At 25.6% G+C, this 25,264-nt stretch overlaps 2 long non-coding RNA genes across 3 annotated transcripts; one reads left to right on the top strand and one right to left on the bottom strand.

Annotated features, from left to right (window-relative positions):
- Positions 1 to 10,205: 10,205 nt before the first annotated feature.
- On the bottom strand, positions 10,206 to 13,613 carry LOC112683399. Its single transcript, XR_003148587.1, has 3 exons — positions 13,223 to 13,613; positions 11,999 to 12,392; positions 10,206 to 10,313 (listed from the first exon to the last, which is right to left on the bottom strand). It is a non-coding gene; the product is annotated as an uncharacterized LOC112683399 (long non-coding RNA).
- Positions 13,614 to 13,764: 151 nt separating this feature from the next.
- On the top strand, positions 13,765 to 16,835 carry LOC112683398. 2 transcript variants are annotated; one of them, XR_003148586.1, is made up of 5 exons: positions 13,765 to 13,933; positions 14,009 to 14,115; positions 14,757 to 14,887; positions 15,979 to 16,214; positions 16,709 to 16,835. It is a non-coding gene; the product is annotated as an uncharacterized LOC112683398 (long non-coding RNA). The 2 variants fall into 2 exon arrangements; XR_003148585.1 differs by lacking the exon at positions 14,757 to 14,887.
- The last annotated feature ends 8,429 nt before the right edge of the window (positions 16,836 to 25,264 follow it).

Below are 25,264 nucleotides of genomic sequence, written 5' to 3'. Positions count from 1 at the left end.
CTAAAGTTAAAGTTTAATAAACATGTATTTGTGATATTCATATTTGGACATTCAAGTTTCAATCTTTTGCATTATTATAATTTCTATGGTCTCTTAATTTCATACTTATAATTGCTTATTATATATATATATGAACCTAGTTAAATTACACGGAAACATAATAAAAGTCAGACACTTCAAATTAAATTAAATAATAAGTGATTTTATATAAAAAACTGTTCCTAATTGTAATAATACGTCAACTTTATACTACTGTTTCAGAAACTATGATTTTAATTGTTAGTAGTTATTTACATATTTAAAGAAAAAAAGCACTACATGGTATTATTTTAAATAGCTAAGTTGATTTTAGGTTTCGATCTATTTGTCTTACAAAATAAACAGTTTTTACATACGACTAAATAGATGGACAACCTATAATGTAATAAAAATCACATAATTATTTAGTTATATTTCGCTAGTTCGTACCAATATGTACACATATGCACAATAATATCAACTCCGAATGAACTAATGTTAAAAGAAATAAAATGCATATTAGTTTAAAAGAATATTCAAGATGAACGTAGTTAGTGTATACTCAACGGTGTACAGGAAATACCTACTTATTCTGTTCTAAATTGTATATGTCACATCTACAGTGCAATAGTTAAATAAATAATAATAATAATAATAATAATAATAATAATAATAATAATAACAATAATAATAATAATAATGACGTAATGTTTTTAAACATAAAATAACAAATATGTATACGAATATATACACACATTTATATAATAAATATATAATATAAAATAATAAATAAAATAATACGTACCTATTTGGAAATTAATGTATACACTTGAGTGTGTATAAATGGTATATATATATATATATATATGTAATATATATATAAATATTAAATAAACATATATTTGTAATATATATATATATGAAATATATATATATATATGGAATATATATGTATATTTATATATATATTTGTATATAAATATGTTATTGTTTTAAATGATAGATGGACAGAGAGCAAAAATACACGAACAAAAATTAATCAACAAAAGCGGCCAAAAATAAAAATAAATATAATAATAAATAAAGTAAACAAACAGAAATAAAAAAGAAAAAAAATCCGTGCTTAAAACTAAGTATGTTCTAAAAAACAACAAAACACAAGTTGCAGTCAGAAAGTATGGGAACTAAATGGCAATAGTGCTCCGCGGCTATAGCTGACGGTATCGATTGCCGCGTTGGCGGCGACGGCGGCAACGGACTACCCACCGAAAGTGGGGTGCTGCTCTTCTCTGGCGAGCGGCGGACGCCGGTACTTGCGCAAATGCTGTACGCCGGGGGATGATCGGAACGCCGTACGGAATGCGTCGTTTTCAACGGGTGCGTGTCTTGTCGACATGTCAATCCACCGGACAATGCCCGTTGGCGTGCGGCACCTCCATGAAGGAGGTGGCGTCAGCGTGGCAGCGGCGGGTGGAGTATCATTGAAACGCGCCCCGCCGACCTGTTTCAAAGGCGAACGCGCGTGGGCGGCCACCCCGCGAAAAGCCGTGGCGTACGAATACAGTAATCAATTCAGGGTCGTAGTGCTATATCTTGGACGGGGCTGCGCGGCAGTTTCAAGCGAAAGGACCGCGGTACGAATATGTTTCCCGGGAACGCGTGCGTGCCGCCGCCTTGTATGTGCGCTCGACAAGGGTGCTCAAAGTGATCGCCAAACCGTCCGCATATTATAATAATGCATTTATATATGTGAGCAACACCATCAATAAGAACGTGTATTCTATTCGCTTCGTCTTCGCATGATACGCTATTGCGCGTGATCCCGTCCTGTGTCTTATGCGTGTTCGGGCACAATATAGTGGCGTAGCAAGGGTACGGCGAACTGTTAGGGGCGCGAATTGCAGAGGGGCACAATATTTTGCAAAAATCGTATTTTATCTACCTTCAAAACGAAATTTTTCCATTATCCTTTTTGAAATGGATAGATTATGTCTAATTATACACACTACGTGTGCATTTTATAATTAAATTATAAAAATAGCGCAAGAGAATTCACAAAGGAAATTTTATATGGATAAATGGTCGATTAATTCATCACTTTTAGAGCGAGAAAAGGAATTTTTAAAGCTTAACATTTAAACTGTAATAATAACTAATAAAAATAAATTATATTCTCAAAAAAAAAAATTAGTAAATAAATATCATAGCATTAAATTTTTAATTAGTATAAAGGCATTTTTTTTACATTTTTTCAAGTGCGCTAGTCAATCTTCTCACACCACTGACGGTGTATCTGGTGGTATGTCATGTGTATATTGGTCCGTAGACCGGACTATTCGTTTTAGACATTTTCAGCACTATCGAAAAACTACATGTTTGTACGACTTGTTGCGCGCGATCCGATAGTTTGCGATCGATTAGGAAATGAAGAAATAGTTTACCGTCGACGACACGCAGCACTCTGCATGTATAATAGTATAAACAAAATGTTAAAAATATTACACAAGTATAATACATCATGTTGCAGAATATTATACACCTTAGCTGTGTAAATAATTTATGCACCCATAGCAAAATAATAGCCGACTCAATTTCACTTATTATAAGTGTTTTGTTCTTTTTTTTTTTTTCTTATAATTTCGTTTATAATTTTTATTTTTTCTAATCGAGAAACTTAGATAAGAACACATGATGATAAAAACACCATGATGGTAAAGTTAAATTAAATTTATTATCTTCTTGCTAAAAACTTCCTAAATCATGCTCCTGTACTCAGTGGCGGCCTGGCCAGGTCGGCTAGTCGGCGATCGCCGATTGGGCCCTCGGCTAACTGGACCCTTGCTGCCATAGGTATCCGATTGAGCCTTTTTTTGTAGATATTATCTTAAATCGTGATAGGTAGTCGCATTGTATTTTTAAAATAAATGCTGTGCTATAAAATACTAATATTAATAATATTGTGAAACTAAATTATTTGAACAACGAAAACGCAAGATAAAAAAATGTCAGAACAGAACTATTGAACAAGCATTAACATTTTTTGACCCCAATAAATTTACAGGTATAAATAACAAAATATTAATGATAATGAAAGATTAATGATAACTAATTATTTAATTATAATAATTATAACTATAGGAATTACTATACATATCAAAGAGTAGCTTAGAAGCAGAAATGAGAGAAACAATTATCTAGTTATCTTTAAAAATGTAAAACTGTAAAAGGTCCCACTACCATTTGCTATTAGCCTCATTGGTGAGGGGCCAATAACCTAGGTTATATTTCAGCCGGCCAAAAAAAAAATGTACGCAGGTCGCCACTGCCTGTACTTGAGTATATTTATTAGGATAATTGAAAAAAAATCCTTTAGAATATATTATTAATTAGCAAAACCCAAACTGTTGCATTTTCTTGTCGTCACCGTTTTCTGTACGTCCAACTTTTGTCACCTACTCGATTTAAACTTAAAAAATATTCAAATGCTTAAATAATTATTTTTTCGTAACGCATAAACAGAATAATTTTTCCTCGATTAAGTAGGTGTCTGTATGGATAATAAAAAAGTTTAAATTTTAAGTTTAAGTTATATTGTTCATAAAATTACGAAACAAAAATGTTCCATAACAATACTATAATTTCAAATTTCATTATTAGCTTATGAAGAATTAAGTGTATTTATTCTGTTAAGTTTTAAATTAATTTTTATCCTGAATTTCTTACGTATTTTATTCATTCACACACACTTTCTGATTTTTTTACTTAAATAATTGGGAATGATTTTAATCAAAGTTTAAATTTATTAATTGCAACATTAAATATATATATAAAAAAAACTATAGAATAATAATGTATTTTTTAACAATACGTATATTGTATCGATTATAATATAAAAACAAGCATTATAAGTTTAGTATACTATTTTGAATTAGTAAATACATTTTTAATGATATCTATAACTGACAAGAGACTACCCATAGAAATAGGAAACATATTTTTTAAATTATAAGCATGTATTTAAATCATAAATATACTACAAATGATCAATGAACTTAAATGTACAATACCAATTGAAAAATCTTATCAAATACTGATTTCATACAAATACCTTTTGCTGTGTTAACCATATTTATTTTGCGTATAGATTTCATGGTTTTGATATCATTTCATTTAAAAATCGATGGTAAATAAAGATCAGTGTAGTACCAATATAATAACTGGTGAATTTATTTATAAATAAATTATATATAATTGAAACTCATATGTATCACCTAATAAGATAATTATAAATTAGGTAATTCTTTTATTTAAACACTTTGTCAATAATCGTCAATAACTACATATAAAAACAATTGGTTTTACTGTTTATCAAACATCAAAAACGTGATTGAAAAGAATTATTCAATATTTATAAATTACATAAATTAGCTAGTAGTTGGTAGTAGTTTTAATAAATGTTTCAAACTAAGAAATATAAAATTACTTATTTTATTACAATAATTATATAGTTACCTAATTAGATGAAATTGAATATTATTCTCAAGATAATTTTTTGTCAGCTTCATGTCAAACATGATTAAGATAGTTAAAACTAACCATTGGTATCTAAAATCTTCAAATATTATGAAAAATGTTTAGAAGAATAAACTATTTTTAAGAATATTCAAGTAATTATACTTAGAAATTCATAAAGTTATTTACTATTCACAAGTTTATTATGAAATTGTTTTTCAGTTACCTACATAGCTGGAGGGATGGTGCGAGACATTTAAAATACTTATAATACAGTAAAACTTACTAAAAAACGCTCCTGCCTGAAATGCTTTCTTGCCAAAAGACGCTGTTTTCCGTCGGTTCCTAGACATTTCCTATACTAGTCAATGAAAAACTACCTGTTAAGATCAGTGGTTAAAGTGAAAAATAATTGCAGGGGGGGGCTAAAACTAATGCAAAAAAAAAGGCGTCCCCTCAGCCAGTACCATAGTCAAGGGAAGGGTACATGCCCCTTTTTCCGATTTTTTAAAATATTTATATAAATTTAACTTTTAATCCATGTTATTGTTGACTTAATTTGTGAAAATTAACCACGGACGTATATATATATGTATATGGTACCTATTATTATGTATAATATACATACTCCGTAGTTATAATTAAAATACGCATATTAATTACTAAAGAACGGATTTTAATTTAAATAAATATTTTTATGTAGTTTTAACATTGGAAAGTTTTTGACATATATGTACATTTCATTTAATTTTGAATAAGCTGATGCTAATTTTATTTTAAATATTTTTAAATATTTTATAAATAAATAAATAATAATTAAATATTTTACAAATAAATATACATAGGTAATTTGTATTATTGTAGAATTTCCGTTTTTATTTTAGTATTTTACGATGGACGAAAATATACTTAAAAAAAATATTTTTAAAAGCGCTAAGTCGTATACAAACATATATATTTTAAATTTAGAATCCTATGCTGCAATTGTAATAAAAAAAAACTATTGAACTCATGAAATGCAAAAACTTGCAAAAAAATGTAGCATTTATTTCCTTTAATTTTGGATTTTTTAGTTGCTACTATTTCAAAATGAGGAACTTCTAAAATGGCATTAACCGAGAGTCTAAAAAATAGTTGATAATACCATAAAGCAATTGGAACGTGTTCCTAGAGAAATTAAAGTTTTAAGTAATTCAAAATTTCAAAATATACTGAAGAAAATAACAGGATTTAACGCTGTAGCTTCGGTAAGAGATATACTATTAAACACAACTCCAAAAAAACAATTTAGAAATAGATTACAATCCAAATTAATTAATATGTATGAAATATTCACCTATCACTTCTGTTGATGCGGAGAGATCATTTAGCTGATATAAAGCAATAATAAGATCGAATCACCGGAATTTTAAATTTGAAAATCTCAAATTATATGTCATATCTAACTCTTTATTCCACGAAAACTATTTCGATGATTCAAAATAAAAATGTTTAACTTGTATTATGTATTATTTATAAATTATAGTAAATTCTATCTTATATTCAATTAAATATTTCAATATTATAAATAATTATTTTTGAAATAATATACAAATATATATTTAAATATTTTTAATTTTGTACTAAATTAAAATCCAATTCCTATTAATTACTTATATTCCGGCCAAAGAGAGAATGTAGAATATACATCTTGCAAACAATTTATTACTAAATACCATTTTTAAAACTTTTTTTATACAATTTTTGAATATTATGTACATAACAACAAATTCAATCTTAATAAATACAACACCTAATTTTTGATTTATTTAGATAAAGTATAAATAGTATAATATGTAGGTAATTTTAAAATATACTTAACATTATTATGAAAGTAATAAAATTATATGAATAATCAAAAAAATTAGTTTCAACGAAAAATTCAGTTTGAACTTTTAAATAAACATTTAAATCTATCCTGGTAATATAATATAGTATTATTTCCTTACTAATGATTTTCATTAAAAAAAAATGATACTATTATTTAGTATAAGGCACTTAGAATAAGGTCTAAAAATAATATTTGTCATATTTAATACAATAAGTGATAAGTTATAAATACAATATATCTATATTTTATCACAAGATTCCGAATTTGTATGCATTTACATATTTGTAATGAGTGTATGCCATTTGATGGGAGTAAGAAATGTGAACGATTTGTATAACAGAAGAAAAATTTTATTTTGCACATAAATGCATATTTTTGGGATGACTGTATATTTGAAAAATGTCGAATATTTAAGCATATTTTGTATTATAGTTCATTAAACCAATTATTTTATTTTTTATATTACAGTAGAAATAAGATAATGATTTATCAAATATACAAGATAACAAAACTTCTAGGTAATACAAAATCTAATTTTATTCATAACTGTATCACAAAAATAAAGGAATTCAAGTATTAAAACAAATCGGATTAATTATATCAGAAAAAACAATGAAATATAGCTTTCAGAAAACTTCATTATTTTCTCTATGGCCAATAGCAAGGGTGTACCCAAGGGGGGTGTTTTCGGGTCCGGACGCCCCCACCATTGAAATTTCTACATACTAAACGATTTAATAATAATAGTATATAGTGTATTTTAATACCCCATTATCTTCAATATATAAAGTTTATAGATTATTTAATATACCTATAATGTATAAACCATACTTTAGTATATTAACAGTAATTTGTTGGTATTGAGTTAAACTATAATTATAATTAGAGAACAGATAAAATAAAAATTTTGAACCCCCCACCCTCCACCCCCCGTAAAAAATTTATGGGTACACTTCTGGCTATTATGAAACATGTATCACTGACATCAGTATATGTGGAAAGATCATTTAGTATTTATAAACATATAATACATGATAAGACAAATATAACACTTGATCACATTTTTTATTATGATTCCTAACTAAAGTATTTGTTCTGTTTGTTGAATATGTGTGTAAATATTTGTTTTAATTAATATTATAAGTTAATATTTGTACTAGAGATATTATGATAAGTTTATCTAATTGAATAGTATATTAGTATATTATAGTAATATTTATGGGGAAAAAAAAATAAAATATATTTAATGCATTTATTTTGGGTAAGAGCATATTTTGCATATTATTAAAAATAAATTAAAGCATATCAAGCGCATATTTAAAGATTTTTTAATGCATAAATGCATAGTATTTTAAGCTTTTTAAGTGCATACAGGTATTAATCCGAACCCTAGTGATAACCAATAACGTTGAATATATACGTTCTATATATCAAATCGATATTGATATAATATATATATATATATATATGTATGTGTTATGACCATAATATAATTATTAATCATTAACACTTTTGCGTTATCAACCTATACTTCAGATTAATAATTTTTTTATACTTTTAATGCAAGTATTAACATACATTTTACGATTAAATGAATATTTGAACCGTGAAATTAAACTTAAAAGGACGGTAAACTAAAGTTAAGCATGGAAGGGGAACGCCATACTCCTTCTTCCATCCCACTTTAACCACTGGTTAAGATGCTCGGTTTTTATCTATCTAATCGGATAAGACGCTCTTTTGTTCAATAGATTACGATAAAGTGCAGTTATTGACTTTTTATTTGTTATTACTTGTTTACAAGTACTTACTTATCGTTTTATTTTACCACATTACCTACAGTATCTCAACGAGTAGGTATGTATTTCATCGTATTATGAGGTTTAAGACGATCAAGAAGAAAAAGATCCAGACAATCCAATATCGAATCCTACAATTACTATTGATTTGCATCACCTATCAGAAACTCGAAAAGTGAAAAATAGATAATTTTTTTAATATGTAATAAAATAGAATATATAATAATAATAATAAAAATACATATGTTTATTGATAAATGTATGTATTGATTTTTTAATTAAATTCAATAGTAAAATATATATGTAATTATAATTTTTAAATGTCTTACCTGTTAAACTATGTTCAATAATAAAATAATAAACTCGATATTTCAATCACTTTATTTTTTTTCAATTTCTGCATTAGACGTTTTCCCGCTTAAGACGCTCTAATGAGGTGGTCCCTCAAAGAGCGTCTTAATCCATTTATACTTGATTCCAAAAAATATTTTTCTTAGAATATAGTATTGAAAATGGATATTTTGAACGCGTTTAAACATTATTAGAAGTGAACTTCAAAACTTTTAATGAATCACTTAAGGTGTATCTTTTTAATTTATTATGATATATTATAAAAAATGTAATTTACTTATAAGTATTTTATTTATAAGACACTAGGGCGTATTTGAGTTGAGACCATGGGGAGGGGGAAACTAATTTTTCTTCAATACAAACTTAAAAATAATTTACAATTCATTACAGGGGGAGGGAGGTTTCCGGGTCCGGAGTCCCCCAATGAAATTTCTATATACTCAATGGTTTAATAGTAAATAGTACATAGTGTATTTTAATTTCCCATTATCTTGAATATACAAAGTTTATAGATTATATAATGTACCTATAATGTATAAACCATACTTAATTTATACTGCTTTTTTAATATTATTTATAATTGTTAGTTAAATAATGTATTTTTTTTATAACATTTTACTACCAAATAAAAATTGATTTCAAATTATAGTACCAACCTACCTATTATAGTAAACCTTTGTGAAGGATATGTGTGATGTGTGTATAACTATTGTGAATATTACTATAGTTATTAATAGTAATTTGTTGCTATTGAATTAAACTATAATTATAATTAGAGAACAGATAAAATAAAAATTTTGGACCCTCCCCCTAAAAAATTCATGGGTATGCAACTGGTTCATTACCTACAGCTCATTTTCCTGTTATTCATTCGAGTGAATAAATAAAAATACAAGCACCAAATTGAAATAAATATATTTAAAACCTACTGCATATAAAATATATATTAATAATAACAACACAAATAGTTCTTATATTAAAATTGTACCTTCAGTCTGAATCCTGTATAAAAAAAAACCACAAATAATCATAGTAGTAATAGTGCCTATTAATTATTTTTTAAAAACTTTAAAAAACAATTTAGATAGGTAACTTAATTTAACAAATATCGAAGTAGAAGACATAAGGTTGGTAAGTATTCAAATAACAAATTCCAAATTTCCATTTTAGCAAATTTGTTGATTGTTTCATTAATGGATACAATAATATTTTTATGCACATGTAGCAAAGCCAAACCTGTTAGTCTATGCTGGCCTATTCTTGATCTTAATCATATTTTCAATTTACAAAAGTATATTTTTGGCCAATATTTGCAAGTTAAAGAATATTGAAACAAATATTGTCAGTTATTATGATTATTATTTGGGTTAAGAGCTTCTAGCTCTATGAAATACACAAATATGCATGCATTTGTGCACAAAAAAAATGACTAAATCTAAATATCTACAAAAAGCACAACAAAAAGTATCAGATATTATGCTGTAAAAAAGAAATAGGCGAGTAAAATTATTAAGGACTTATATAGCTCTAATAAATACAAAAATATACAATATGCATAAATGCACCAATAAATGACTAACTAGTAAATATGTGGTAAAAAAAAGTGTTACTTTATATTATCTGATAAATACCTCGGTTATGGTTGTAAATGTCTATAATCGTAGCAATATTCGGGGAAGATAATACCACTATTCATTCCACGGGCGCATGTAAACTCCGCCAGAAAAAAAGCAGGTAAAATTGGGTTCATGTAAATTCCACCACTGAAAAAAATCAGGTAAAATTGAGTTCATGTAAATTCGGTCAGTGAAGAAAATCAAGTACAGTAGAACCTCGATTATCCGTCCCCCGATTAATCGTCTTTCTCGGTTAACCGTCGGGCCACTTGTGTATGAATAGGTTATAAATAATAATATATATATAATTCGAAATTTTCCGATAATATCAACTAGATAAACTATAGGTATACGAGTATATGTATATACATATTTATTTAATGGGTGAAATAAAAACAGTTAATTGAGATATTTTGTTGATGCATTTTGTTTTTGAAAAGTTAGTCAGTTATATATTGCACGTGTGTTCGTTCGATTAAATAAATAATATGTATGTATGTTTAAATTTTTGTTGCTCGCTTAACCGTCTTTTCGATTATCCGTCAAAGCTCTGGTCCCGAGACTGACAGTTAATCGAGGTTCTACTGTAGTAGTATAAAATTAATATGATATATTATTAAAAAAAAAAATATAATATAATATAATATCATATCGTTCACATTAAATATTTAAAGCATTGTAAAAAAAAATCATAGTAAATAATCATTATACCTAATAATCTAAAAATATATAGTTATGTCATGTATTCGTATGTAAACTAAAATTATGTGATACAATTTGTAAATATTCTAAGTCTTGTATTACTCCATTAGTACACCTATTTATAGCATCCTGTACCACTGTCATTTTTTTTTTTTTTTATATGAAATTTTTTAGCTTATTTACTTGAGATATGCCATTTAGTTTTATATAAGTATGGGTTTGAAATTCGGTAAGACTTTACTAAAAATGTGAACACTCGGTTGACTGTTATAAAATGGATTTCTTAGATGACTATAAAAATATTTACAGGCAAAACACAATAAAAAAACTGGCGGAGTTTACAATCATTTGGTTCCACAACCAAAAATGTTATAAGAAGATAAACAAAAATTGATACCCATGACCCCAAATTGACATATTATTGAATTTATTATCATATTATAATGACAGACTAGTAATTTATATTCCTAATTATTTATACATTACATTTTTTAAATAAATCAATGTATTATATTCAAAAAAAAATATGAGCCATGGGGGGCAAATGCCCTCTTCGCCCCCTCCTCAAAAACGCCTTTGATAAGACAATATTAATTGTATAAAAGTGCATCACAAGTAGGTATCATTGATGTTATTATATTGTTACAGTAGCAGGGGTGTATTTAGGGAGAGGTGATATGGGTGTTAGAACACCCCCTATCGACCTTATTTTATGGTATTTCACCAAATTGTTAACTTACTTTGATCATTTGAATAAACCTTGTATACAACTTGTAGGTTTTACATATGCTGTCTTAATGTAATCATTTTCATTTATATAAGTACATGGAATTTATTTATGTAATACGGGGAGGGGGCAAGGTCTCTACTTACCATAAGTCTATTAAATTTTAAAACACCCCCGTTAAATGAATCCTGGATACGCCACTGTACAGTAGTGATTATTGATAATTACTGTACATTTTTATTATTTTCTTAGTAATTAAAATGATTTATTAAATACAGTTTTCATTTATGATTAAAGCTTGAACCAGTCAGTAGACTGAAAGAACTTGAAATTAAATTGCGAATAGAAAAATTTGTGAAATTTATCACACATGATAAAGTATGATTAACATATAAGTACTTACTTAACTATTGAGATGAAGTTTAAATACTTATTTCACATAAAGCACACTATCGTTAGCTGTCACTGCAGTATATATATACAATGCTCGACTTGGAAAAATTAAAGAAGGGTGACTCTATTTATTTAAAAAAAAGAGCGTACTCAAAACTTATTAAGCGTTATATTTATAACATAATAATAGTAGGGGGACGCTAAAATGTCTGTAAATTAGTTGGGGTACTCCGTCCCCTTGCGTCCCCCCCTCAAGTCGAGCACTGTATATATATATATATATATATATACAAATATGAATTATAAACTTTGGTTCAGGTTGCATGTTGATGAAATCCAGTGTTTGAAAAAATGTTGTTCGTGAACTGTCCTTTTGGACAGTAGACCATTGGGCTTATCCGCCTCTGTAACATCATTAATACAAATTATAATGACATAGATAATGTATTACATCTTATTACATGTGCCTATCATAGGCATGTGTAGACCTGTATTTGTTGGATGCCAACAATACTTTTAGGCCCTATCTTAACAAAACGTGTAGGCATATTTAATAAATTATAATGTATAAATTATTAAATAAACATAACTTTAATTTTCCATTTAATATTATGTAGGTAATATATTAGTCTTAATCAATATGTTTTCCTTGAATCTTGTATACTTTTCTCGAACAGCTTAAATTATTTATGATTTGTACGTTTTTCGTCAACTCAGGAGCGTATTTAGACTTACTTCTAGGGGGGGCTCTCCAATTTTTTCTTCAATCTCAAAATTTATAAGTTTAATTGTTGATAATATTTAAATCAGGTGAATCCTTAATAATTTGTTTTTTTTTTTTTTAATCTAATGCCGGATCCACTTTGAATCGACTTTTGTGTAGTTCTTTTTTAACATCTGTAAGCCCAATTCGGTATTCACAGTAACGTGTAATTTGATTTCGTTATAAAATGATCCTCATTAAAAAAATTTGAAATACGTATCTCACATAAAATCAATTCCTTAAATACGGATTCAGGGTGGGGCCCTATGCCCCCATCCTCTAAAATACGCCCATGAGTTAACTGTGGCTGTAATATTACCAAAAAAAACTTTTTGCACGAAAATTTAGAAAATTTAGTTTTAGTTTTTCTATTACGAAACATCACTCATTCCTTACCAAATATTTTAAAATAAAGTACATTTAATTTAAGGAACTTCAGTTAAGATACAAGCCCCTTACTCATAGACTTACATTGTAGAGCCCCATTTACACTTCGGAGGGTGCCCGGGTACATCCAGCACCTCTCGCGCGTATGCCTATAGTGTTTAAGTAAAATTATACGTAAAAGTAAAATTTATATAAGTAAGCCAAAAATAAATATTTTTTGACGATTCGGAAGAAAGATAGGTATTCGGTCTTTTGACATATTGAATAAACTAATGATTAATAAACTATTGATAAGATAACACATATCAGCTACGAAGATACTATAATATCATATTATTATAAAAGTAGTGTAAGATCTACCCGGTTTCTGAACTATTTTATGATTATGTAAGCGCGAGTCAATTTTTGACCGCAAAATAAATTAAATTTATTAAGATATAATTTTACACTAATTTTTTGAAGTATTTTATTTGATTTGGACTATTAAATTAGTTTTATTTTCTCAAAAAGATTAATTTATTACTACATTGTAATGTAACTCTTTAAAATTTGAATTTGGTTTAAAACATAATATTATGTTATGCGTGTATTGGATGTCATAAAGTAAGAATTTTGAAGTTAGTGAATTAAATGTATTCTGTAAAATCAATTACCAATAGATAAGTAGTTATATATGTTTATTAACATATAAATCACTTGTTGAGAGTAAACATTAGTTGATGTCTTGAAAAATATAAATTTCTGTGTAAACTTTTAATGATTATAGAATATATACAGCTGTCTCAATGATTATGGGTAAATATTTAATAATACAAAATAAATATACTGATAACTTGATATGAAATCAATCATTTAATTTTAATTTTTCAGCTAAAGGAGATTGATAACATGATACAAATTAAACTTATACTTGATTCTGGCTGATCTTGAAAGAATATACAACAATTTTCAATAACTTGGAAAAATCTTTTAATGAAGTAAGTTGAAGTGTTTATTAAAATGAAAATATGAAAATATTTAAATCTTAATAATAATCTTATTACAAGTCGCAGATCGATTATAATAATAATCTTAAAACTATGTAAGAAAATGTGATATTAAAATATTATAAAATTTTTATAGCTATTAATATAATTAAAATATGTTATTATTTTGAAATAAAATAATTATAAAATTGTAAATAAATTTTCAATGTATAAACTATGTGTTATAAGTGTCAAATTAATTTTTTTTAATGTTTTAACTATACTTTACTAACTATTTTTGAATGTCAGAATATTGATGTATGTATATTTTCTTTTAGATAATAGTATTTTTTTTTTTTTTTTTTTTTGAGACATGAAGTAGTAATTTATTTACAAGATTCATTTAACTATTGTTATATTTGAAATATTTATAAACCTTAAGTATGACTAAAAATTCTGATTTTTCACTGCGAACCTTCAAAATGTTCTATTAATAAATTATAAATTAATTTTAACAAACTTTTCAATATTTATTAATATGTTTTAGTGCTACTTAAATGAGTAATTATTTAATAGTTTTATTTTTTATAGTAATTTTAAAAAAATATATTTTTAAATTATGAATTATTTCATTATTTTTTGTATTTTTGTAGGTACAAAAATTAAAAAAGAAATATAAAATAATTGACTATTGTTGGAATGTTTAAATATTGAAAATATAATTAATCAAGAATTGAAGAATAAAATTATGCTGTTAATTTGATTACACTATTAAAATCCTTAGGTAAACTAAAATATTAGAAATACCACAATTACAATTCAAATTATCTTATCAGAATTATTGTTGTTGAAAAAATAAATAATCATTTTTGTATTTATAAAAAAATTATATGAATAATAAATAATAATTATATAAATAATTGCAGTGGTTTTAGAATTAAATAGGTTATGTAAATCACTGCATATTTCTTATATATAATACAATTTTTTTTTACCTAAATTGTTTTTATTATGATACTATCTTAAATAGTTTACTACTTTTTAATAAGCACCTATAGTTATTTAATTAAATTAACTGAGTGTGTGTAGCAATTGTGTATGTACAGCTATAAATTATTTTTTACCCTCAATAAACATATATGTTATAGGTATATAATTAATTATGACTTAAAATAATATCTAGATATATAATTATTTAACCCCAAAACCCTACAAATTACAATGTGTTATAATGCCTATATAACCCAATAATGTGACGTTTGATAAGTATGTTGTATCAAACTGTTTGGCAGGCAGTCCATTTTGTATATTTTTTTTTAAATAAAAGTTCTCTCTCTTACAACAAATTTTACAATTGTATGTATAATATATGTTTATGTTAATTTTTTTTTGTGCTATCGCTTTTGATTATTAATGATTTTCTTCAAAATTCATGTTTACTCATTATAAAATATATCAAATTTTATAATTACTCATCATCTGTTATATTCTAAAATTTTTTTTTAAATTATCAAACACTTTTAATATAGTAAAACAATTAAGTAAAATCTATATTTATTTGCTAATTAAATGTCTTGAATTTAAAATTTAAGAATTTTATCCAAATAAAAAACTGTATCATGATCAGACTAAATTACTGATATTCATTAAATTAAATTTTATATAGTAAGTTTAGATTTATGTGACTGGTGATTTTTTAAATAGTAAAAAGTATGCTTAAAATTATAATATCTTATAGTAATTTTCCAAGTTTTATTATTAATTTATTAATGATTTTCATATTAAGGTTTTGTTTATAGTTTATACTAATAGTTTATAAATTTAAACATTATCATAAGTTTTAATAACTATGACTTTTTCTTTATTTTCTTTCAGTTATATTCTACAGTAAAATAATTCACAGTAAAAAAATTGTGTGAAATTCATAGATTTTTAATTCCAATTCGAAATGTTGATAAGTATGATTTACTTTTTTAACTGTTATTGGGGTGCGCCCCGTATACGCTTCCTTGCAGTGCACCCTGGTAACAAGTTGATAACCCGTTATCGATTTGGCTAAAGTATACGGAATCTTGGTCAGTGGACTGCGCCTTCAGCATCTCCCACTAAATGTAAGCATCAAAAACAATTGTTATTGATTGTAACAGGGATTTATTAATTATATTATATTCTGTGATAATAGAGGTAATCAATTAGTTTTTTTCATAAATATCTGCGGTTTTTTTTTTTTTTAAAACATGATTATATTAATTGATTAAAAAAAAATGTATGGGTAAATATATTTAAAAAAAAAACCTTTTTATTCTATTATCCTTATATAGTTTCTATTTAATCATTTTATGTCATTAAATTTAATAATAACAATCCCTATTAAATGGCCATCTTCAAATATTAAAAAAATAATTTGAAAGTAAATAATTTTTTTAATATTATCAAATTTTTGACAATTTAAATTATTAAAAAGAAGAAAACATTTAATTATTTAATTGAATAATAATTTAATTATCATTTAATTAAACACTTGTAGGGGACTATGTGTGTGTTATAATGAATAAATATAATATGCTGTATTTGCTTACTAAAATTACTGTTATTTTTTTTCCAGATTATTCAATTGTTAGAATTTCAAAAATTAAGAAAAGGAAATTTCACTTGACACAGATAATTTTTAATACTGTAATATACTATATATTAACAAACTACTAAGATTGGAATTTACTATAATTTATTATGTAACAAATTAAATAAAAACCTTATAACTTGTATTTTTCTATATTAAAATTACTAAAAAATATGATATATCTGTCCATGAGTTATTAAAAAAGACTTATTTTAAAAGTCATTATAATAATAATTTGTTATATAGTGTGTAAACAGTAAATGAGAACACTCAATATCTCTGCGTAGAGACCTGCAATTTGAATTCTGTTTTTTAGTTGGTTTTAATTTTTAGTTGGTTATACATTTTTATGATCATCAAATTGTTTTGACTTAATTAGACTTAATTGACAAAAGTTGCGTATCTATCAGATATTTTTTCGTTATTATATGAGTTAAATTTGAGTATGCAAAGGCCATAAACTAATATGTTTACATGTTGTAATAAAGATATTAACTAAAATCAAAACAAAATCAAGAAACAAGCTTAATGTCGAACCCACGATGCGTATTTCACTTACTAACTCTAAATTGATTCATTGGTAAAGCAACATCAAGACCAAGGAAGTCATTAAATTAAAAATTATTTAAAAAACAATACAATATTATTAAAAGAAATGTTTATTTTTAAATATAATGTAATTAATATCATGACTTGTTATGAATACAAGTAATAAGAGTAAAAAATGTTATTCAATTAAGAGTACCAAATAGTTATTTTTTATTCTGCCATTGAATATTATTTATAAAAATGTCGCAGGAAAAATTTGGTAAATATCTTGGGTCGCCACTACACAAAGGTTAAAAACCGATGCTGTATAGTGATATTATAACGTTTATAACCAAACTTGGTTTAATTTTCCAGTATTCAGTTTATCATCGACGATAATGATGCCCGTTTTAGGCCTTGGTCTGTGACTAAATATAAGGATATTTATAAATTTATAATATAAGTGTATAAATGGGTAGGTATATGTATTACATATAAACAAGGCTGGGCATTAACGAGTTAAAAGTTAAAATTCAGTTAAAACGTTAAGTTAATTAACTCGTTACTTTTTTTAAGATTAACGTGTTAAATTTAAGTTAATTTTATTTAAAAGTCTCTAAATTAAGTTAATTTTAGTGCAAAGAATAATACAAATTATTAAAAGTGGTTTTTAGAATACTTATAATTTACTATTTTAATAGGAATTTCTTGTAGACGAAAATGATATGAAAAATAACTTTAATAGTCATTATATGGGCTATATTTTATCATTATATTTTTATAACATTGTTATTGTATAAACACTATAAACCCATGGAAATCCTAAGAATATTTTGTGAAAATAGTAAATACCATGAGAGTGAGTGTCGATGAGGGATTAATCACAAAACAACTGTGGTATAATTTCCAATTTAATTTCAATATTCAACTAACATGTGTTCTTTTCACATCTCGTTAGAATTTATAATATAGTGTTATTAGTTTATTACTTTATTAGCTTATTATATTTCTGTGAAAGTTTATTATTTCTTTATTAATTAATTAGTTATTAATAGTTATTAATTAGCTAGTTAATACTTTTATGTATTATTTTAAATTTCCCCAGTAATTTGCTTGAGCGTAAAAAAAACTAGTATTACCTATGTATGCAATTTTTTATTCTTACAAATTAGAAAATTTTAACTTTAAACTGAGTTAATTTACTTTTTTTTCAAAGTTAACTTTTAACTTAACGAGTTAACGAAAAAAATATAAGTAACTTTTAATTTAACTTAACTTTATTATTTTAAAATAACTTAACTTAACGAATTAAAAAAAAAATCGTTAACTGTCCAGCCTTACATATAACTGTTATTGACGGTCAATATACTTTATTATGGTAATCGTTATAAAGTTTATATCAAGAAAATTGATATACGAGTTATTTTCATACGATTATTACTGTTATAATGTGTAAATATTCGTCACTCTACATATAGTAATCATGGTCATATATGGTGACTAGATATCCAGATATTTAATGTAATAATTATTTATGGAAAAAATAGAGTAGGTATATATAGTGAGTATCTATTATTTACATTAATCATTTATCAACCCTAATTGTTTTTGAAACTTAACACACTGAAATTTCGTAGAGTTAAATCTTACTGTATTTAAATTTTAACATGTAACTTTCTTGACAAACAAAATTTAACTAATAATAATCTTAAAAATTAAAAATTAAATTAATTTAATGACTAATGGGTCTTATTAATTTTATCTTTATTAATATTAATCTTATTAAAAAATGTGAAATATATATATAAAAATTAAACATTACTGAAATATTTCACACAATTGAAATTTCATGAAATTTTAAAATACTAGATACTAATGAAACACAATATGTAGCCTTTAATAATTCTTGTTGAATAGTTCTATGAATATTTGTGGAAATTGCTAGAATCGACTGATTTTGTTTTTTGCCAAGATAAAAAGTGTTTTAATAAAACACTTTTACTACCTAAGTGTTTTTCTACCTTTAATCTCAACTTCAGTGATGTGATATGCTAATGCTGGTGAGTATTTAGCTTAAAGTGCAGCTAAATCTTAGAAATGTTCTCTATTATTTTCTTCTTTACCCTTTTTGTGTCCACGAAAAGAGAAAAAAATGTCTGCCAAAAAATAATGTTATGTCTAATTATTTCTTTATTGTGTGCTATATGTGTTTTAGAATTTTCTACTACGAATGGTATTAACGGAAAACTTTTGTTGGGAAAATCATTTGAAGAAGTTTGAGAAGGACCATTTTTAAAATATAAATCAATAAGCTCAGGTTCGAGATCATTTAAGTGACTAAAAACTGCCGGATAATTTCCAAATCTTAAAACTAAAATTAACTCTATTAATAAAAATGTATTTAAAACAAATTTATTTATTCATACTTTCATTATCAATTGATTTGTTTTATTCAATACTGCTGCTATTACCAATATCAAGTAAATTTGCAATATTTGTATCTTTAGCATTAAGTATATCAGTATTATTTGGTGATTCTTCTTCCATTTCAAAATTCAAAGAAACATTTGTACCTGTATTAAAATTTGAAATTATATTTAGTAGTTTATATTATTTTTTGTCCAATTAATCAATAGACTGACAGCAGTAATTTAATTTTAAAAAATATATAAAGCCTATTTCATAATTTATTAAATAAATAATAAAATAGTTATTGTATTATTGGATTATGCACAAAGTTAACATGAAAAAATATGAATTTGTACTATAGTTAAATTATAGAAAATAATAGCATGTCATAAATTTCTAATAATAAAAAAGTTATTGAATAAGAGCAACAATTGTCAATTTTGCTTTCATTAAATTTAAAAAACTAGATTGTAGATATACCTTCAGAAGCTACTAAATCCATAACATTTAAAACACTATTTGTTTCATAGAAGCATTATTATCATGCAACGTAGTAGCATTGTCAACAAATGAATAAATTTGAATACTTAATAACAAAATTTTAATGTTCTTATAAATTTACTGGATATATAAAAATTAATTTATGTTAATTTTGTAAACAATTGTTATAGTATTGTTATATTGCTATATAATAGGTAAATTATTTATACTATTTTTATCGGAAATCTGATTAATATTACATTAATTGTATAAAAATTGAATACAATATACAAATAAGCTTAAGGACCTCTCTTGTTATATAATTTAACACCAAAAACATGCCTGAACCGAATATACTAGGTATTATATTCAGAAAAATATTTACTTACCAAAAATAAAACAATGAGACACCAAATTATTATGCTCTTTACGTTCAGTATGATTTTCTTAAAGATATTTTATATATCTTATATATACGATATTTGAAATTGTAATATCTTCACTTTTGACCAAGAATTGAAAATCATTAATTATTATTTATTGTATATTAATTACATCATTAAAAAGAATGTACCTAGTAGGTACTTGAATTATAATTAAGTTCGAAAATTAAAGGACTTGTTCTCTTGTAAAAATCAATCAAGCCTAAAATCAAAATAAATTGGTTATTTATATAGATATATGATACAAATGAGTTAGACAAACATTAATTTTATTCTCCTGCCACTGGAAAATAGTAAAAAAAACTTAATTTAAAAATTATGAACATAAAATGGATTTTTTTTGGAAACAATCAATAGTTAAAATATGTTTTATTATGAATTATGAATTACACGTTTATGAGTAAAAAAATTAGAGACGTCGTTTACGATATTCGACTTTTTCAACCTTGCAATATTACAGAATGTTAAATGTCTTTTGTAATTGGTTTCATTTAGTGACAATATTTTTTTACCACATAAACAAATTGAAGTAGACAATATTTTATATTTAATGTTTAGTAAAAATCCGTGATTAATGAGGGTTTACTGTATATTGGTAAATAGTAAGGGTAATTATTTCAATAGTATATTTCTATCTACCAAAATAGTTTCTGTCGATAATATCGGGTAATACGTAATTGCTATTAAATGCAGTACATTTTGTTATAACTAATCTAAAAATAATATTACACATAATAATATCGGGAGAGTACAGACCACAAATTAAAAATATCTACTTGTATAGTCTCATTAGAACACTGTTTTATTATTATAATATGATATATTTTTATTATTTAGTTATTATTTTCATACTATATTGGTATACAAATACATTTATATATATTTTATTATTACTTAATTCTATAATATAATATAATTACTATTCAGACTATAGTAAACACAACTCCTTAGTTTATTCTTAATTTGTAATTTATATTAATAAGCTCAAAATGTTTTTACAAAACAAAAATGTGCAGGAGTCATGGAGAAACCAGAAACTTTTACAGCATGACGTAGGTAGTTATTTTGTACACTATACCTACGCTGTATTACTACGCTTACGTTGATAATGTACTGATTTTAATCGTATTAACATATTTTTAGATATAACATATTTATTTAATTTATATAAGTACTTTATTAATCCTTCAGTATGTACATGCATAATAATAATACCCATCCACTCCTATGTGACTTCTGTTACACATATATAGTGTATTCAGCGCTACTGACCAAGACGTATCCAGCCATTCAGTACTGACGCTTCGTTTATATTTGTCATTTTCATGTTACTCTATCTTCGTTGATTCAGTTAACTTAATAAACTCCAACAATATATTTACAAGTATTCCTGTACGTTTATTATTTTCTATACTTACATCTTCATAACTTAACATTGTGTAACCGTGTTAAATGAAAATTTAGAATTAGTAGACATTAAAATAGAGTATATAGAGTATCACTTTGGAGGAAGATATTTAATCAACACAAGTTGAGGGTATGAGAAGACCAATAACAATAAGTAGTTATGTGCAGGGCTGGATTTAGGAATGTGGGGGCCCTGGGCCTACACTTAGAAGACGATTTATTTTTAATTACACATTTTTAATAACCAAAATTCCAAATGTTCAAAATATTGATGAGGAAAGAACAATGATTTGTTGTGATGAAACAATAAAGGTAATAAATTTATGTAAATATATACTTAAAAGCTCGCTACTAATTTTTATGCAATTAAAATACATAAATATATTAGGTAATAGTTATTAAATATTAATAATAACATATATTTATAAATTTATGACAATATCAATAATTGAACATTTTTATTCAAGTTGTAATTTAAATCTATTTTGCAAATGTTATATTGTGTTTTATACTTGGATGCAAAAAAAACATATTTAATGGAGGCCCTAATTTTTTGTGATCTGGGCCCCCTTTAAATCCGGCCCTGGTGATGGTGATAGGTGAAGTCGAGAACTTTAAATATTTTGGATAATTTGTACAAAAGGATGGAGGTTTTGGCATGGATGTCCGATTCTTAGGCGATTTAAATTGGTTTCTTCCTTTCAATGGAGATTAAGGTTACCTTAACCGAAGGTTATTGTCTTAATTTGGTTATTAAATGTATTTGAAATGTGGCAATAATATTTGTACAAAACTTTTGAAACCCATTTATAAAATATCTAGAGATTTACGGTTTTATTGAGAATAGAAGGGAAGCCGGAAGGTGCAATGATTACTCTTAAATCAACATTTATATTTAACTAAATAACTATTAGTACTATTTTTTTATTAATTATAAATAGGTACTTATTTATATTATTTTATTATATAATTATATTATTTATATGTATCATATGTATATATAAATATTATATCGTAGGTAGTATACGTACTGAGACAAGTTTTTTCGAAAATTAATTACATACTGGTAAAATGAAATGAAATATTATAATTTAAAGTTTAAGGTATTTATCTATTTAAAGTATTATAAGTACTATTACGCACATTATACCTTAGATAATTTCATTTTTAAATGTATAAATACATTTTAAAATACCTACCTACTTTGATATTCAAAAAGAAAAATGAAATGTGTTAACTGTTTACATATTATGATCGCCATCAGTTGTAGTATAAAACGTATAATTTTGTTTGATGTATAATTTCAATTTAAACAGAACCGTTGATGTAGAGCCTTTATGTAGTACTAAAAATAATTAGTATAGATGTATGTAACACAAAGCGTATACTTCCATAATATAATATCATAAATTATTTAAACATTTACTTACCGTCGTTTTATTATTATAGTTTTGGAAAATTAAGTATTTATTATTTGCAGTACAAACAATCTAAAAGTTTAGAAATTCTTTTAATATTGTACCTGTATCATTTTCTTTTAAAAATTATTATCTGCAATGTATTCAGTTACAATGTATTATTAAGTTCATAATTTTTTTTTCAAAATTATATTACGCAGTACATAACCAATGGTAATGTAGGCTTTTTTATACACTCCAAGGCCGGCGAAAGCTATGGGTGACCCGGGCGATTGCCCAGGGCGCCAGCACGAAAGGGGCGCCAAACTGAAAATTGTTTTCATCTAATTTAGCTTTAAATACGCATTAACGATCTACAGGTAGTAAGAATATAACAGTTGTGCTTTCTACTTCATATAGGTACTGTATCCATACAGCGCTGGTTTTGATGTAAAAATAATGCATGGAAATATGCCACCACATTTGTCTGTGTAAATAAATAGATGGTCGTAATATTTATTTTCATAAAATATTTACCCGCTTATAAATCAATTCATATAACTAGACGATTACGTAAAAGACGCGGTGGTAAAACCGTTTGGACCTTACGGTGAAAATACCGCGATGTGTGGCGTACCTAAATCAAAAAGACACAGTTGCCCAACACACACGCACTATTTATTATTTTCGACGAGCTCTCGCTACGTACGATCTACCGTGTAATGTCAAATGTTTAAACTAACAAGTTACAGTTAACAGGTAATCAGTATTTATATTTTTGTTTAGTTATTTTCTACATAATATTTTGGTTCCTTATTAGTTATTTACAATGAACTCTGTTATCTGGTTGTCTTAATAAATGAGCTGTTAGTGAAACACAGTATTCCTATATTGTAGGCAGTGGCGGCGTGAAATAATATATTCTCCGAAAAAACTTTCAAAAAGTAAAAAACGCCAAGCTCAAAATTAGAACTATTATATTCTTGCAACGAAAAAATAAAAACCTGTCCAAAAAATGCGTTGATATAATACTAAGTTGTTATACTAAATATGTACTAATTTTATTTAAATTCACTAAAAACTTTATTTTATTTCTACTCAAACTAAGTGGGTTGGAAGGGGGGGGGTTCAAGGGCGTCAAAACACGGTTTCGCCCAAGGCGCTAATACTTCTATCGTCGGACCTGTATACCTCTTCATAATAATTCATAGGTACCTATAATTAATAATCCAACTTTGAATATGGTACTGTGGCATATTCGGAGGGGAAAGCTCCCCGCCCCCCTTGACCCATTTTTGTGAATTTTAATATTAAGTGCATAATTATTAAAGATTAAAGTATATTTTATAGATGGAAATAAAAATATAATACGTTATTTTCCGATAACTATGATTCGACGAATTACAAATTACCAGTAATTTACACAATTCCTCACTATGTATGGGTAATATATAAAGATAATAATAGGTTTTTCTAGTAGTCTTTCAACTTGTCATTATATTTTATCAAAATTAATATGGTAGTCGAGAGGATCATCAAGCCTCAAAGGAAACTTGACAAAAACATATAACAAAATAAACTAAAACAAAATAAAAATTTAACAAACCCCTCGATGTTAAAATTTTTTGCTAATTATCTTGTTCACTAACGATTTAATTGTATATTATTAGTATAGTATTACTCAAAACAAATTCTAATTACCGAGATTTGGCAAACTACTAGTACTCTATGAACTGTACCCGTCCTGATTTCACGAATGTTTTATCAAAATTATGTTATTTGATACACAAAATCTAATTCAAAAACATATAAACTATTGGTCACACTGTATCATGCATAATGAATGATGATTTTTTAAAATGTAAAATATTATCACA

The sequence above is a fragment of the Sipha flava genome, unplaced genomic scaffold, assembly GCF_003268045.1.
Source record: "Sipha flava isolate LNK unplaced genomic scaffold, YSA_version1 225_pilon_pilon, whole genome shotgun sequence".
In the NCBI taxonomy this organism is placed as follows: domain Eukaryota; kingdom Metazoa; phylum Arthropoda; class Insecta; order Hemiptera; family Aphididae; genus Sipha; species Sipha flava.
Note: the sequence above shows the minus strand (reverse complement) of the source record. Positions and strands in the feature narration are given on the sequence as shown.